Source organism: Amblyomma americanum, chromosome 8 (assembly GCF_052857255.1).
Source record: "Amblyomma americanum isolate KBUSLIRL-KWMA chromosome 8, ASM5285725v1, whole genome shotgun sequence".
NCBI lineage: Eukaryota > Metazoa > Arthropoda > Arachnida > Ixodida > Ixodidae > Amblyomma > Amblyomma americanum.
In genome coordinates, this window is record NC_135504.1 from 125,171,284 (window position 1) to 125,187,604 (window position 16,321).

Genomic DNA, 16,321 nt, shown 5'->3' on the forward strand with positions numbered 1-16,321 from the left:
AAACTTGGAATCCTGCACCGCAACCGCGTCATTGTTACCTCACACAGCCTGGATTTACAGGAACGGACGTTCCAATTATATGCTAAGTGCTGATAGTCAGTGGTATTTAGTAAGGGATCTCGTAACCTGGCTGATATATGTAGGAACCGCTGAAACCTGGAAATCGCCAGCAGGATGAAATTCGGGACGGGATGTGTCACTGACCCGTCAAGAGCCGACCTTGCTAAGTAATCAGCCACCTCATTTGAATGAATACCTGCATGGCCAGGGACAAGACAAAACAGACCACTTTCAAAGTGCATGGGACAAAAAATCGCAGGATATGGCTCAAAAAATCTTCTTCTGAAGTGTTAAGGGAGACTAACACTGACAATCAGCGAGAATAATAACATGAGACACATGGCATGGAATTTTAAAGAACAGCTCACAGAACTTCAAAAGAATCAGCACATCAACCTACCAGTTGCAATTATGTAATCGTGGAGAAACCCACTAATAGAACCCAATGCAAATCCCTTGTCGTTCGCACCAAACGATAATAATACTGGCAAAGATAAAGGGAGCCCTAAACTGGAAAGGGAGACCTCACGGTAAATCTTTCTCTGATTGCGAACTTTGGGCAGTAGAGGAGAAAATGGTCTAAAGATTCAACTTTCCCACATGCGTCACATAGGTTCGTCGGTGTCAACCCACACCTGCATAGATATAAATTCAAACTTGGAATCCTGCACCGCAACCGCGTCATTGTTACCTCACACAGCCTGGATTTACAGGAACGGACGTTCCAATTATATGCTAAGTGCTGATAGTCAGTGGTATTTAGTAAGGGATCTCGTAACCTGGCTGATATATGTAGGAACCGCTGAAACCTGGAAATCGCCAGCAGGATGAAATTCGGGACGGGATGTGTCACTGACCCGTCAAGAGCCGACCTTGCTAAGTAATCAGCCACCTCATTTGAATGAATACCTGCATGGCCAGGGACAAGACAAAACAGACCACTTTCAAAGTGCATGGGACAAAAAATCGCAGGATATGGCTCAAAAAATCTTCTTCTGAAGTGTTAAGGGAGACTAACACTGACAATCAGCGAGAATAATAACATGAGACACATGGCATGGAATTTTGTGAAGGGCCATTCCAAGACCCAAAAATTTCTCAAAGAATATAGGAATATAATCTGGGATGCGGACAGAATAGCTCCATGCCAAATCCTGCGAAAAGATGCCAACTGCAGCTTTTTGGCAGTTGACGGAGGCATCGGTAGCAAGCACCGTATGATGGTGTATTCCTTTATGTGATCCGAGAAAATACCGTTTAAAATGTTTGCTGGCATGTGTTTCGCATGAGATGGGAAGATGTGGTCGAAATGGAATTCCACTGCTGCCGGCATGTCATCAACCCACTGCAAAGAACTGAGATCAACACCAATCGGTGTTAAAAGGTTCTGCGTTAACATAATTTGTGGCATTTGATACCGTGGCCAATGATGAGAGAAGAATAAGGCCGGCTGAGACTCAAAAATAGGAGTACTGACATCAGTCACTGGGTCCATCGACCTGAGGAAAGTTCGCACCGTGAGTATTTGAAAATGGGAAGTTAGATCAGGGATACGGGCTTCGAGATAAAGCAGGGCGTTTGAAACTGATTTTGGGAGACCAATGCAGAGGCGGAGAGCATGCCTTTCCAGTAAGATTAAGGGTTGAATCTTGTAGCTTGCGCTATCAGAGCACAGAATGCAACCAAATTCCAAGTATAGGTCTTACGTAGGCTTTGTATAGTAACAATAACGTGTCGCGGCGCGTCCCAAACTTTTTATTGGCGATTCTTGTCAGCCGGCCTAGAGCGCGTTCTCCTTTAAACGCATTGTTCTTTATATGAAGGCTCCAATCTAATGCTGGGTGATAAGTAACACCCAGATATTTTACGGATTTCACTTGTGGAATCTGGAGAGAGCGATGGACTAATGAAATGTGCAAAGGCCTGTCTGGAGGAAATACCAAAACTCTGCATTTGTCTACATTCAGGGATAAATTAATACCCTGCAACCATACTCCAAGAGCATCCAAATATCTCTGCAGAATGTGGTAAAGGGAGTGGATATCTCTGGCCGATGCGAAAAAAACTATGTCATCTGCATACACAAAAACTGTCATATCAGGACGAATGGGGATGCCACTGACCAAAATATGAAAAAGCAGAGGGGATAGCACCGATCCTTGTGGCACATCTCTTGATTGATAATATGTATTTGAACATAGGGTTCCCTCGGCGCAGTAAAAGAATCTGTCCTTTAGAAATTCAGATATCCACGCATAAATGTAGGTTGGAGGAGGTAACTGAGCAAGTCTGTTATGCAAAATAGTATGCTCTACACTGTCATAGGCCTTTGCTACATCAAGAGTGACCAAAGCTGAAACTTCTCTTCTGCATAGCGAGAGCCGGATTCTGCTCTCTAGATCACATGCGCGGACCATATGGAGCATCCACGACAAAAGCCAATCTGGGCTGAGCGGAGACCGTTGATGTCATGAACATGTTTTGTGAGGCGACTGTGCACTATTTTTTCTATTTGATTAAATTTGACGTCAGTGCAATTGGCCGAATATTATCTAAGATGTATCCTTTTCCTACATATTTCATTAATAAAATAATTTTCGCCGTCTTCCAAATGCTTGGAATCCATGCATTTTCCAGAGAAGCATTGACGATATCTATGAGGGCGCTTGTAAACTCCTGGGCAAAAATTTTAATCATACCAACAGTGACACCATCTGGTCTAGGAGCTGCAGGATGCAACATTGCCAGGACTGAGAGGAACTCTGATGCGTCAACCTCGGCATAATCCGAAGGGGTGAAATTGTGCACAAAGGGACATTTCTCTGCGTCTGGAAGCGTAACGCCAATCCCTGAGCAATACACTCCAGGCTCTCGTGACCCTTTTGTGGTGATAACACCGTTGAACTAGTGAGAAGAGGGACGACAGAACTCTTGTTACGTTCCATGAATCTATACAGGGCTTTCCGATGACGAGGATTTGAAAGATATGTGTTTAAATTTTGGTTGTACTCCTCCTTGGCTTTTGCAAGTGTTCTTTTCAAAGATGCAGAGAAGAATTTGTAATTTAACCAAATAGCCGGACTCTGGTTGCAGGACAGCCTCTTCCAGGCCGCTTTTCTGCGACGATAGGCCTTCTCACATTCTTCTGTCCACCGAGGAGACGGCTGTTTAGTAGAGGCTGCTGCGGGCACAGCGAATATTGAGTGGTCTATTGCATTTTGCAAAAATGAAACCATCTGCTGAGCTCTGTCATCCCGGCTTGTATTAACTATAGAGGCAAGTGAGGCGGATATCAGATTTTTATAAATTTTGTGGTTGACAAATTTATGGGTTACACAACTAGCTTTAAGAGGAGATAACCGGATAGTGAAAGTTATAGGAAAGTGATCACTAGACGTACTCGAATCCTCTGTCGACCAATCAGTCACATCTAGCCTACCTGCTGATAATGTTAAGTCAATGGCTGAGCGAGCAACCCCTCGCATAAAGGTTATTTCTCTAGAATTGCAGCAGCGTACAGCATTTGCAGACAGCCACGACATGAGAAGCTGGCCGCAGGAATCAGTACGACTTCCCCAGTCACTATGGTGAGAATTAAAATCTCCTGTGATGACTGCACTGTTTGTGCCAGTCACTAAGCTGTCTAAACAGTCTGTCCTGTGTACACCTAAAGAAAAATAGACATTAGCATTTGTAATATCAGCACAATGCGGAAATGAAATTTTGATGGCTAAAAGCTCACAGTCAGGGAGAACAATTTTCTAAGAGATAGATGCCTGATTACATAAATTTTTAAATAGCATGGTTACCAAGCCACCTCCCCTGCTAACATTTCGATCTGACCGGAGAACTCGAAAGTTTCTCATTGAAAATGATTTATACGGTGATAACCACGTTTCTTGTAAAAGTACAATATCAGGCTTACGCTTGTGAATAAGTATGTCTAGATCTGGAAGAGAAGACAAGACGGAACGGCAATTCCATTGTAACACTTTGATACCTGCCATGATTATTGACCAATTGAAGAGGCCGAAACCGCCTCTTTAAGGATATCAACATGTGGATGAAGTTTGGGTGGTCCCTTTTTAGCTTTCATCTGTGGAGAACTAGAATTAGATGGTGATGAGGGAGCACGGCGCTTCTGCGTAGGGCACATTTCGACGTCTGTTGTGCAGATGTCACTGCGACATTCACTGCTAGGAACAGAGATGTTAGGTGGGACCTGGGGAGCATCAGAAGGTGATGTAGAGCGGCTAGCACTAGCTGCAGAAGCTGAAACAGATGCAGACGTTGCTGCCAGGACGGGTGTTGATGGTGATGCCGACTGAACTGCAACAAACTGAGCCAACGCCTCAGAGAAAGTGTTTAGCATACGCTCAACCACATTATTAAAAGCTTTTTCGACTGTGGTCACAATTGAGGCAGTCAAGTTGGACTCAATGTCCCCAACAAATGCGCGCACACGACTAGCATATGAATCTTTTTTCCTGTTAAGAACAGCGTAAGCATCGGCTCTTGAGCACCGCTTCTCATTGATAATGTCCAACAAGCTACGCTCTTCACTACGTTTTGCGCAGTTGGCATCATCAGCTGAGTGCCTGTTGCTGCAGAGGCAACAATGAGACTGCTCTGAGGTGCAGTGACGGCAGTGATCAGCAGAATGACCTTTTCCACATAAACGGCAGCGGGTTTCCGACTTGCATGCTTTGCCACTATGCCCGAACCGCCAACAGTTGGTGCATTGAAGAAGGCGGGGTTCTAGAGGGTCCACACGGTATACAATCGGCCAGATTTTTAGTTCAGCAGGGCAGGAAGAGCCAGAAAAAGTTGTTATTACAGACTCAGTAGCAACACGCGAGCCGTTTACCTCTCTACTGCAGCGGTAGACTGAAAGCACCCCAACGCCTGCATCCTGAAATTCCTGTAGAATTTCTTGCGGGGATGATGCTGGGTCGACACCTCTTACGATACCCTTGACACATACAAGCTGTTCGGGAATGAATGCTTTCACCGGCAGCGAGCTGAAATTCTTGCACTTAAGCAAGTCTGCCCCACAAGCGATGTCCGAGGACTTGCACTCAATTCATCGACGGCCAAATGGACGCACCTCAGAGATCTGCAGGTATTGGGCAGTCAATGATCTTGGCTCCTGTTGAATTAGTTTGGGGGTTTTCATTTTGATCACACCCTCACCGATTGTGAAGATAGCCACGCGAACCGCATCAATGCCATTTTTGTGAAAGGACTCAAGTGGCAGGCTTTGGGCTGGTAAGCTGGCAAACCAAGCTGCCGACCCTCCACCTGGGGAGGTCAACTATACATCTCTCAGCAAAATGCACTCTCAGGTTCACATGAACTGCGTCTTAAACTACGCCTTGGCCAAAACTCCTCAACGTAGAACGGGCTCACCAAGGATGAACAAGCCGGAACCACCAGAAGATGCAGAAAACAGCAGCGGCCAGCAAGAACACGTCAGCCCGTCCGTCTTCTTCCGTAGCGAAGCCCAACGTCAACGTCTTTACTTCTTCGTCTTCTTTGCGATTCTCAATGTTTTCTTCTTCTGCGCCCGACAATGCCGATGGGACCGGCCAAAGCACAATATCTGGTTGCGCATTTTACTGTTAAAGCACTATTCTCATAGATAAACCCCCACAAGATCTTGCCATATTTGGGATTTTGCTTTGGCTGTTGGCTTATGCCGAGTGCAATAAAATAAATCAACTATCGGCGACCGGTGTTCCTGCGGCGACGCGAAGAAATCAACTTCGCTGGCTACTGCGCGAGAGAACTAGACTTTCGCCGCAGCCGAACACGCCGCTTGTTAAACTGCAACACACTCGCGCTGTGCATTGCACATCACATTCTTCAAGTAACACTTCTCAATCTTATACTAGCGCTTTGATCAATATGGTGGTAGTGGCACATGCGCACTGCATGCGCTGGCGTGTACAACTCTGTGGCAGAAACACGGCAGTAGAGTATTACCTTGTTAAGTCGCAAGAGATAAGATGCAAAGCATGGACAATGAGACAAGCAGAAAAGAAGTTTGCGGGGATTCGATGAACCCAGCTAGCAATGAAGAGAGATAATTAAGGCAGGGAAAAGGTCATTGCTGTGCAGTGTGCGTTGTCAGGCTGATCATCATGAGAGCAATACGTATTGACGTTGACAGAATTGTTGCATTAATGCACAGGTGCATAGGCTGGCGGCTTCTAGCCCATCTCCCGCTTCCGAAAACGCAGTGTTCGAATTAGCGACAACGCAGCTAGCTATAGAAAGGAAAATTGGTGTGACGTTAAGATATAGGAAGAGGGCAGAGTGGGTCAGGGTACAAACGCATGTTAATTATATATGATATTATAATGATATGATATGTATTTATATGGTATGTAATGAGACGGGAAGATATTCCGTGGTCCTTAAGGGAAGGAAATGGATTCCAAGAGAAGGCAAGCGTAGCAGGTGGTGGCAGAAGGTTAGGTAGGACGAGGCGGGGAATGTGGCTGCAGCTGGCGCAGGGCAAGGTAGTTCGAATGAATGAAAGGCATTTGTCCTGCAATACATGTAGTCAAGCTTATGATGATGATGATGATGATGCGAAGTTCAGGGTGCTGGATCGTCTATTTTTCATTAACATTTCTTTTCGCCCATACAATGTGCAAAAGAGGCCGTCGTTGATTGAATTACGAACACCATTGTAGCTATTCTTAAAGCTAAAGAAGCTTCAGCGAAGTGCACAAGTTTTTCGCTCTTCCTGCAACACTGATTTAGACGGTGCGTTACATTTGTTCATACTTCATCGCGCACATCCCGCAAAGCTAACCGGCTGAACCTCCGTCCATTAAAAATGCACGCACCATCCGTGAGGTGACGTGAAAAGAGGAAGCGCTGCTTCTGTAGAATTTCTGCCTGGACTCCACCCATTTCGGGGCTCTTTAAAGAGCCTCACCTCTTTCATTCAATAAAGCCTTTTCACCACCACCACCCGGCGTGGTTGCGCCGCCACCGCCACGTGGTCACGTGATTGGTCGCGTGACCATCGATGTGGTACAGAGCAGCTGCTGCTGCCGGCGGCGCGGCACTCCGGCGAAACCGAGCTGCAACAGCTGTGCGCATGCGCCGTGTCAAGTGGGACGAAGATGGAGAAGGAATGCCCAGCGAAACGGAGCGGCGAAAGACTGACTTTGCAATTCGACCGTGCGAGTTCCACTCTGCCAGCTGCAGCTATCGCATCACTCCAGGTTTAACCAGAGCTATACCGCCGCCAATTTTCTTCCTCTCTGCGTACTCGTTAGAATATCAAAAAAGCGAGTGAACTGTAGCGGCTAGACTTTGATGAACCTGAGTTAGAGCGATCACAATGGACAATTAAATGACGCCAGAGAACATTGTCACCGATATAAGGCACACATCGAGACACGCACTCTATACCAACCTACTTTACGCTAGCATGCATTGCAGCTGAGGGAAAACGACCGCGATGTATCTGGCGCGGATATAGAAAAGCATTGTTTTCGCGGGTGGCCGAGGAAAGCGTCAAAGCGACGTGGCGACGTGACCTACTTCGGTACCAGCCCCACTCCGGCGCGCAATTTCTGGAGTCTACGCGACTCGTGCGGAGTGCGTGGAAGTGTGCGTCAATCCGATGAGCACACTATAGGTGAGCGAATTAGCCACTCCCTGCGAGCAACTAAAATGGCATAAACGACGGAACGCTGGTGACAGCATGGAGATCCAGCTACTTATCCGCGTCTATCTTACCGAAGCTTGCGACTTATGCTCGTATGCGAGACAGATTATTTTACCCTGAAGAAAACATAACCCTTTCAGATCAAAGTCGTTTCAAAAAGCTTTGCAAGACCCTCATGATATATATCCTTACTCGCAATTTCCTGTGTACGATATTAACTTTTTGCACAATACCTTGACGCTTAATTTATAAGTTTTACTACGCACTGAAAAGATCAGCGGTTGCAGTGGAGACCTCATCATTGATTTCGACGAACTGGAGAATTTCAGTGGCCATTAAGGTACCAGTTCAATGGTGTCCTTTAATTTCGCCATCATAAAATATGCGGCCACTAGAGAATGCTCATGCGTAGAATCCTCGAGCATGTGCTCAGGAGTCGAACGCCCGTCTGTGAACAATCACACGTGCACTAAAAGAAGAACGCAGCACGAAACCTGCTTTCCAGCGCGCTTTATCGGAAGAACGCAGCACGAAACCTGCTTTCCAGCGCGCTTTATCGAGTGAAGCGCATGCAGGGTCTGGCGGACGCATCTTCCAGCTTTGATGCTCGGCTTGCGTTTGATACCCCTGTCACACGGGACCTCTTCAGGGCCTTTGCCGTAAAGTTGTCTTAATGTACTAAAGGAGGAAAACAGAAAAGGAGCAGCGGCGCTGCTTCACGGCAAATTCAAATGAGCTAGAACGCGGCCTCCGTGAATGCCAAAAGTCACCGCTGTGTGTGAAGCGGCGCTAGTAACATTATGAAATTAAAGCAGACTGTAGCACTTCAGCTGAGAGGATAAGAGTGTTTTTGTGTATGTTTGAAAATGTAGCTATCACTATAATAAACGAGCGTTCTGACGGAGAGAAACAGATATTTTGAAACAAAAGTTTATTTTTTTTTTCATCGTTCCCGGTCCGACCAAGGTAGGCGCACTTTTCAGTTCGTCTCAATAGAAGAGCTGGATGGGTGCACGGATTCGACAGGAAGCATGCTGCAGGACATGTGTGACAGGCATGATTTAGTTGTATGCAACTGCACCGAGAAATGTGAAGGGCTCATAACATGGGAGGCGAGGAGTCTGCACTCGACGATAGATTATGCACTAAGGTCACAGAGGATGTATAATAGATTAGGGGTAATGAGCATAGATGAAGATGGTTCCAGAAGTCTAGGTAGTGACCACAAGCGTATCAAGTTGAGCTTCGGAAGAAAAAGCAATGTAGGACTGAAGCAAGATGAACAATCAGGGATAAATATTTACTCAGAAAAGCAATTGGAAGCAGCAGCCAAAGAAATCGAGAAAGTAATTTTTGAGGATAGTGAAACAGAATGGACTTATACCAAATTAACTCGATTACGATTAGGAGATAGACACTTTGTGCATTGCGTGCGGAGAGGAGGAGGAAACGGCTGAACACTTGACACTTTTCTATAAAGGGCTTCAACCTACAGTGGAAGGCAGCGGGGCTGACTTACCCAAGGCATTGGGGTTTAGGGATAGTGAAGGGAGAGTGAATTTTAAGAGGTTAGAAGTAACCAAGCGAAGGTTATCTGATTGGTGGCTAAAAGCAAGACAGGAGTAAAATTTCACAAGACATGGCTAGGCTTGAGCCACCGCCCGATGTAAAGGGTTCAGCCGTATCCATCCATCCATCCATCCATCCATCCATCCATCCATCCATCCATCCATCCATCCATCCATCCATCCATCCATCCACCCGCCCGCCCGCCCGCCCGCCCGCCCGCCCGCCCGCCCACCCATCCATCCATACATCCATACATCCATCCACCCATCCATCCATCCATCCATCCATCCATCCATCCATCCATCCATCCATCCATCCATCCATCCATCCATCCATCCATCCATCCATCCATCCATCCATCCCCATCCATCCATCCATCCATCCATCCATCCATCCATCCTCCTCGTTGTGTGTGAGAAGCCTGCTTTGTTGCTTATATCCTCGCGCGTATTTCAAAGAAATTAGGTTGTGCCTGGTTAGCGTGCGGCCGTAATCTTGAGCGACGAACCGCAAGACGTTAGAAAGAAGTGTGTAATTGCCATGAAGAGCAAACGAAGAAAAAACAGCAAAGCGAGAAGCGCAAGCACGTGTGTGTCGATGCTGCTGCTGAAATGCGTTCAAGTCCTTTCTTAGCAATGTAGATGTCTTAAGTCATGCTCCTCTACGGTTAAGTGCACTGTAACGCAAAATTAACCATTAAATAAGATAAATTAGATATTTTTTTACGTTTTCAAAACTAAATATTGCGTCAATTTTTTATTCTTTGAGCTCGCTAGCTGGCGCTGCCGTCTGGGTTGCTCCTTTAAGCAACTTTAAGGCTTCTGACAGCCGCCTTTGCGGCTACGGACTTTTTTTCGCAAAGGTCTCGACGCTTTGCCGTGTATATGCGCGTCAGGCGCCTTTGGGGCAAAGGACCTTAATTCCTAAGGCCTTACACGTGCCCGTGTGACAGGGGTATGACACTGGCGCAGCAGGGCTGCTTCATCCATTGTTTGCCAGGGGCACTTTTATTGTTTCATGCAGGTTTTGAAGCGAAAAGCTTCACTAGGCTCGTCAACACCGGGCTTCGCGTGAGCCACACTACAGATTTACCACAGCTGCGCAAAAGCGAAACCGAGTGACGTCACGCGGAGCGCAAGTGGTCGCATTGGCCCCAGCCGTCGTCGCCTCCGCGCGCTGACTCCGTCGTCTGACCGTGAAACCGAGTGACGTCACGCGGAGCGCAGGTGGCCGCTGCTGCCGCAGCCGTCGTCGCCGTGCGCTGCCTCCGTCGTCTGACCTTTCGCCATGCAAGGAGGAGGAGGAGAAGACCCAGAAGTGGCAGCGTGGGAGTTGGAGATTTTAATAGCCTTGTATAATGATTGCACAAGCTTTGTATACCTAAGACAACAAGTTTTGGAGAAGCTAGAAAAGTATACCCATATTGTAACCCAATGTATGAAACGTTAAGCTAAACCACGCGCATCGCCACGAAGTTTTTCGCTTCGAGATATCCAGGCTTAACACTTTAGCTAAGATTCAGCTCAACTTTTTTGTTGCTGGCGCACCAAGATTCGGTCGTTGAAGAATTAGCACGAGGCCAAGCGTGTGCGATGGGAGGCGAGCATTCTGAGAGATAGAGATAAAACATTTATTATTTCATTGAAGTGTTCTACGAGTCAGGTAGGCGGACTCCTCAGTTCAGGACTCCGGTGGCTTGGGCGGATAGCTGGACCAGTCTGATGATGCGACACTGGTCCTCCAGACCATTGCTTGTCAGGGCTGCCTCCCATTGCTCGTATGATGTCTGTAATGTTTTTAGATGAGGTGGTTTTGGGGGACAATTCCAGGAAATGTAAAACAGCGTAGGCTTATCGCCGCGCCATGGACAGAAGGGGCGGTATTTGGAAGGGTGAACGAAGCTGTACAAGTACAGGTTAGGGAAGGTATTCGTTTGTATTCGCCTCCAAAGTGTGGCTTCTTCTGTGGTGAGTTTAATATGGGGAGGGGGATATATTCTACGATCTAATCTAAGCATCTCCAGCCGTTCCCCATAGTTTGATGGTAGAAGGGTGAGGTAAGGGCAAGGATCCGCTCGGTTTGTTAGCTCATGAGCTAGATCGTTTGCCGCCTCGTTGCCTTCAAGACCTGAATGGCCCGGGGTCAAAGTAATGTTATGGGGGCGTTGAAGTGTAGGTGAGAGGCCCGACGGTATCAGTAGAGCCGCTGTCATTTCTGGAACTCTCCCTTTGATGTAATATTGAGAGGCTCGCTTCGAGTCAGTTATTATGTGAGCTGATTTGTCCGCCAGATCACAATGCCTTATAGCAAGGGTGATGGCGGAGGCTTCCGGCGCGGCAGGATCCTCGGCCCGGAGTGAAACACTCGTCAGTAGTTGAAAATTGTGGTCAAGGGCGACTGCAACAAAGATGCTCGGTTCAGTGTACGCCGCCACGTCTACATAGACTGCTTTGTGATCTGACGCTAGACGCCGGCGTAGATGAGTGACCCCAGCCTCCCCTCTGCCTTTGTGGATTTCTGGACGCATATGTTTTGGGAGCGGAGCCACCGAGATCTGTCTTCTTATGTTTGCAGGTAGGGAAGTGTGTCGCCAGAGCTCTTGTAGATCTCGTGGTGTACCATTGCGCTGAAGAATTGCTCTTCCGGTGGTGGTCTGTTGGAGTCGGGCTCTCTGCGATGCTAAGACCGCATCTCTGATCTCCTCAAAGGTGTTGTGGACTCCAAGCTTGATTAGATGTTCGGTCGAGGTGCTTGGAGCAAGGCCGAGAGTTGTTTTGTACGCACTGCGAATGACAGTGTCGGCCTGCAAAAGTTCTCCCTTTGTGAGATGATGATACGGAAGGCCGTATGCTGTTCTGCAGATAATCAAGGACTGTACAAGACGAACAGTGTCTTCCTCGCGCATGCCTTTCTTGTGGCGTGTTATACGACGAATCATACGTGTAATTTGGTGGGTGGTTGTTTTGAGAGTTTTTATGGCATGTCCAGCGCGCAGGTTACTTTGAATCCAAAGCCCAGGAATTATAATGACCGAGACATCTCGAATCGGTAGGCCTTCTACATAGAGATCTATTGGTCCAGAGGTTTTGTAATTTTGACCGAAAGTCATCGCATTCTTCGCATTCTTCATTCTTCGCATTCTGAAAGTCATCGCATTCTTCACGAAACAGAACTCGCGGGCCGCCAAAGTACAACTCTTTCGGCACGATGTGTGCTAGCCATAAATGTCGGAATGTGTCATTAAAAACGGCCTTTACGCGCGCTAATAGCATAGCGCGACTTCGCAGTTGCAGGCAAATGGTAAACGTGAATACTTGAAAATCAGTTCAACGGACTGCAGGCGTTTCCGCTACTACAAAGCGCTGGGAATTAGTTCATCCACCACTTCATCCACCATGCACTCGCAATCCGCCGCGGTGGCTCAGTGGTTAGGGCGCTCGACTACTGATCTGGAGTTCCCGGGTTCGAACCGGGCCGCGGCGGCTGCGTTTTTATGGAGGAAAAACACTAAGGCGCCCGTGTGCTGCGCGATGTCAGTGCACGTTAAAGATCCCCAGGTGGTCGGAATTATTCCGGAGCCGGCCTCCACTACGGCACCTCCTTCTTCCTTTCTTCTTTCACTCCCTTCATTATCCCTTCCCTTACGGCGTGGTTCAGGTGTCCAACGATATTTGAGACAGATACTGCGCCATTTCCTTTCCCCAAAAACCAATTATCCACCACTCGCAAGCGCGGTTTGGGTGCGAAAGAATATTACTAATGTTTGCAGCCTTTCAAATCATATCTTGTATGTGCACCTCGGGAGCATTTAGAAAAGAGGCACGAAAAGAAACCAAATATACACGTATGGGAGTCGAACCCGCGCGGATGAAACAGATCAGGTTCAAAGGCCGCTGAGCGAGACCACTAGGCTAGCAGAACCGGGCTGGCGGTAAACTGCAGCACACTCTCGCGTTGTGGATTGCTGAGGGTCTTCTTCATCCACCTGCGGAGCGAAAAGTTGTGCCTTTAATTTTCTCAAAAGCAGTGCAAGGTTAAGACACTGTTTATTATGAGGAAAGAAAAGGCGCATAGCTGGCTCCCCTGGGTAAGTGGAAAACTCAATCACGCTTTGAGGTATACGGCGGTGGTGCCCACCTACAGAAAACCGTGCTTTCGTACAACACTTCGCACTTAACAATGTAAACCTCAAGTCAATTTTTACTTTGGCAACACCTCTGCTCTCTCTGTGAAAAGTAATGATGCTTCACGGCTCGCTTTATAGTGCAGTGATGACACCCCCGAAGTTCAAATTTTTTTTCTTATCACCTGAGCCGTCGTCCACAGGTTTCAATACCGTTTTATATTTATAGCGCTCGTAAATTTTGTACTCAACGATACACAAGCTACGCATATTGCCTGAAAAAAACTTGATCGGGGCTGTAGATACGAATGCGAACACCGGAAACAGAACATTCACTGCCGGAAACCGAGCAACCATGGTATTGTGAGAGGCGAGTTTTCAGTGAAAACTACAGGAATAGGTACTTCTCTGTTCATTATTGAGTCCAATGTATTGCTGAAAGCGCACGCCAAAGCTCAAGTTTCTCTACTAGGTATTTTACTCACATTTATCTTCTCCAGAATAGGTATGGGACTCGCGTTCATTGAGGCGTCCGGAGGTTTTGCTTTGAGCACGGCCGCCGATCGTCGTACGCTCTGTTTTCCTGGGCGCACGCGCAAATCAATTCCAATCTAGTTCCTAATGGATGTACTGTTCATTAGGACACCCTAGTTGGAAGCGGGCCCACGGGGCTTTCAGCTGGAAAGCCTCACCGCAGGGGAGTTTGCTATGCTTCGTAGGCGGTGGTGCAGGAGATGTATTTTTATGCTACCGCCACAGACCACATCTCCGATGTTGCATACAATTCACGTGCCCACGAGGCCGGAGCGCTTCTAGCAAAGAGAGAAAGGGTCTCCGTCTTCCCGCTCTTCTTAGTCCTTTTTGTGTTCCAGATTTCTTTTTTCTTTTCGTTTACTAAACGAAAAAAAATGTGATATTAATATTTCCGTGGCTCTTGAGGCTCGTATAGCTTTCGAAATATGGCAAATGCCGGCGGGAAATTTTATCATCCACTACGTTTAGTTTATCGAACTCAATGCGCTCAGTGCGAAGCGTCAGACGTGGTCCTAGCGCATAGTTGTTTGTGAAATCAAGCCTTTCTTTATTTCTGGTTTCTTCGGTTTTTCATAAGTTTGGGGTAATCAAGCCCATATTTATTACTCTCTGTTTCATTTTCCGGCTCACTACCTTTCAAGTGCATTCAGCAAAAAAAAAAAAAAAACGGCACTTTATCGGTCAAGAGCGCAAAAAATGTTTCTCAGAAAAGAAAAACGCAGTAACTGTCTTGGTTCTCGCTGGGTACTTCAACCTGACCGTGAGAAAAGGCAGGAAGGATGGATTGAAACAAGAAAAGGATTAAAAGGTGTCGCTGTGAAGGGCTCTTGAAAAATTTCTTCCACCTGGAAACGTTTAACGCTCACTTATATTGCACTGCAAAACGACTACCTTTTGCGTTTCGCCTCCTGTGAAACTCGGCCACCACGAGAGCGTTGAGAAATAAAGCGACATTTAATGAGATTTTAGTAGGCATTTTCAAAACGCGCTAGAGGAGATAAGACCTGCTGCTCAGAAGCTAGCGCTTTCGCAATTCCTGCTATAATACGCTCGTTCGATGGTAAGTGGTTGCATTTCGATAGCGACTTAACTGCTCAAAATGGCGAGAGTTGACACTGTAAACATGCACGTCTGTGGCATTCGTTTGCACTGCATACTGCTTTGCGCCGAAATTATTTGGCGCAGGGGACTTTTTGAGAAGACTAGACTTGCGGAATACCGTCTTTATTTGTGGTTATAATCAGCTTCCTATACAACTGAAAGCTCACCTGACAGTAGAGCTCATTTTTTATTATGTACCATTCCACAAAATAAATCCCCTGTTCTTCATGCAGATTCGTATTTACTGGTTTATTGTGCATGTACTGCATGTTATCATCTCGTGCAAGTACGTAAAAACAAAATTTTAAAATTTCCGAAATGCTACACTGTATATATCAACTTATTTTACGGGAAGGTGCGGGCAGTATTAATGCGGCTATTAGTTTAAAACAGGAATTGCAACAGAAGGATACAAAAAAATGGGCGTGATGTAAAATTTTTGCAACGTTCGAGCAAGCACAATATGGTGTGATGCGGGCTTTTGGCGGCGCAGACATAATTCCAGAGGGCGAGTCATGAATTTTGTTGCCGTAGGCAAAAGATGATACGCCGCCCTTTGCATAGTGTGTCGTACCTTCTTCCGTGAAGCCCCCAGCATATGTACACATTTCATGCACAGGTAAAGTTTCATGTTCGCCAGAATCATATGCTCTTCCATGAAACTTGGTGGCTCAAAATACAGTGTTGCATTGGTCACTTATTTAACGTCTATATCGTTTTCAGGAAAGTCCAAGGCATGATGCACGAAATATTACTTCCTACACCGTGTCTTAGGTAGTGTGCCAGCCAACCTTCACTACCTCGCTTCTCTTTTTAGGATAGGTCGCATTTGTTAGCACACTATTTTCCTTTAAAATAAAGAAGTTATTATTCATTACTACGCATCAAAGCGCTGTCAAGAAGCAAGAAACGAAGGGTGAAAGTATTTCACGGCAACTGTCTAGTTTAAAACAAATCCGGGTCCAGTAGCTTCTATTTTCACAAAAATTGCAAACTTTACAGTTTTTTTTGCAACTTTAAATCAAGACAGCTTTATTTATACTGAATGGTTAAACACACTAAATTTTCACACTATAAGTAAGCTTTGTTGCCTTCCTGTACTAGGAAACCGTGCAAAAAAGGCCCGATGCGTAATATTTTTCAGCAAAAGCGGCCTTTGCAGCTAATTTTGACGCTAAGTAGTGGTGGCGACCGACCACTACAGAAGGTCAAGCTCTGAGGCTGCTTATAACTGAAAACCTAAC

General features: G+C 46.5%; 1 non-coding gene across 1 annotated transcript; it reads left to right on the top strand.

The window, feature by feature from the left end:
• The first annotated feature begins 12,729 nt into the window (after positions 1-12,729).
• Positions 12,730-12,801, top strand: TRNAS-ACU (transfer RNA serine (anticodon ACU)). The gene has a single exon. It is a non-coding gene; the product is annotated as a tRNA-Ser (tRNA).
• The last annotated feature ends 3,520 nt before the right edge of the window (positions 12,802-16,321 follow it).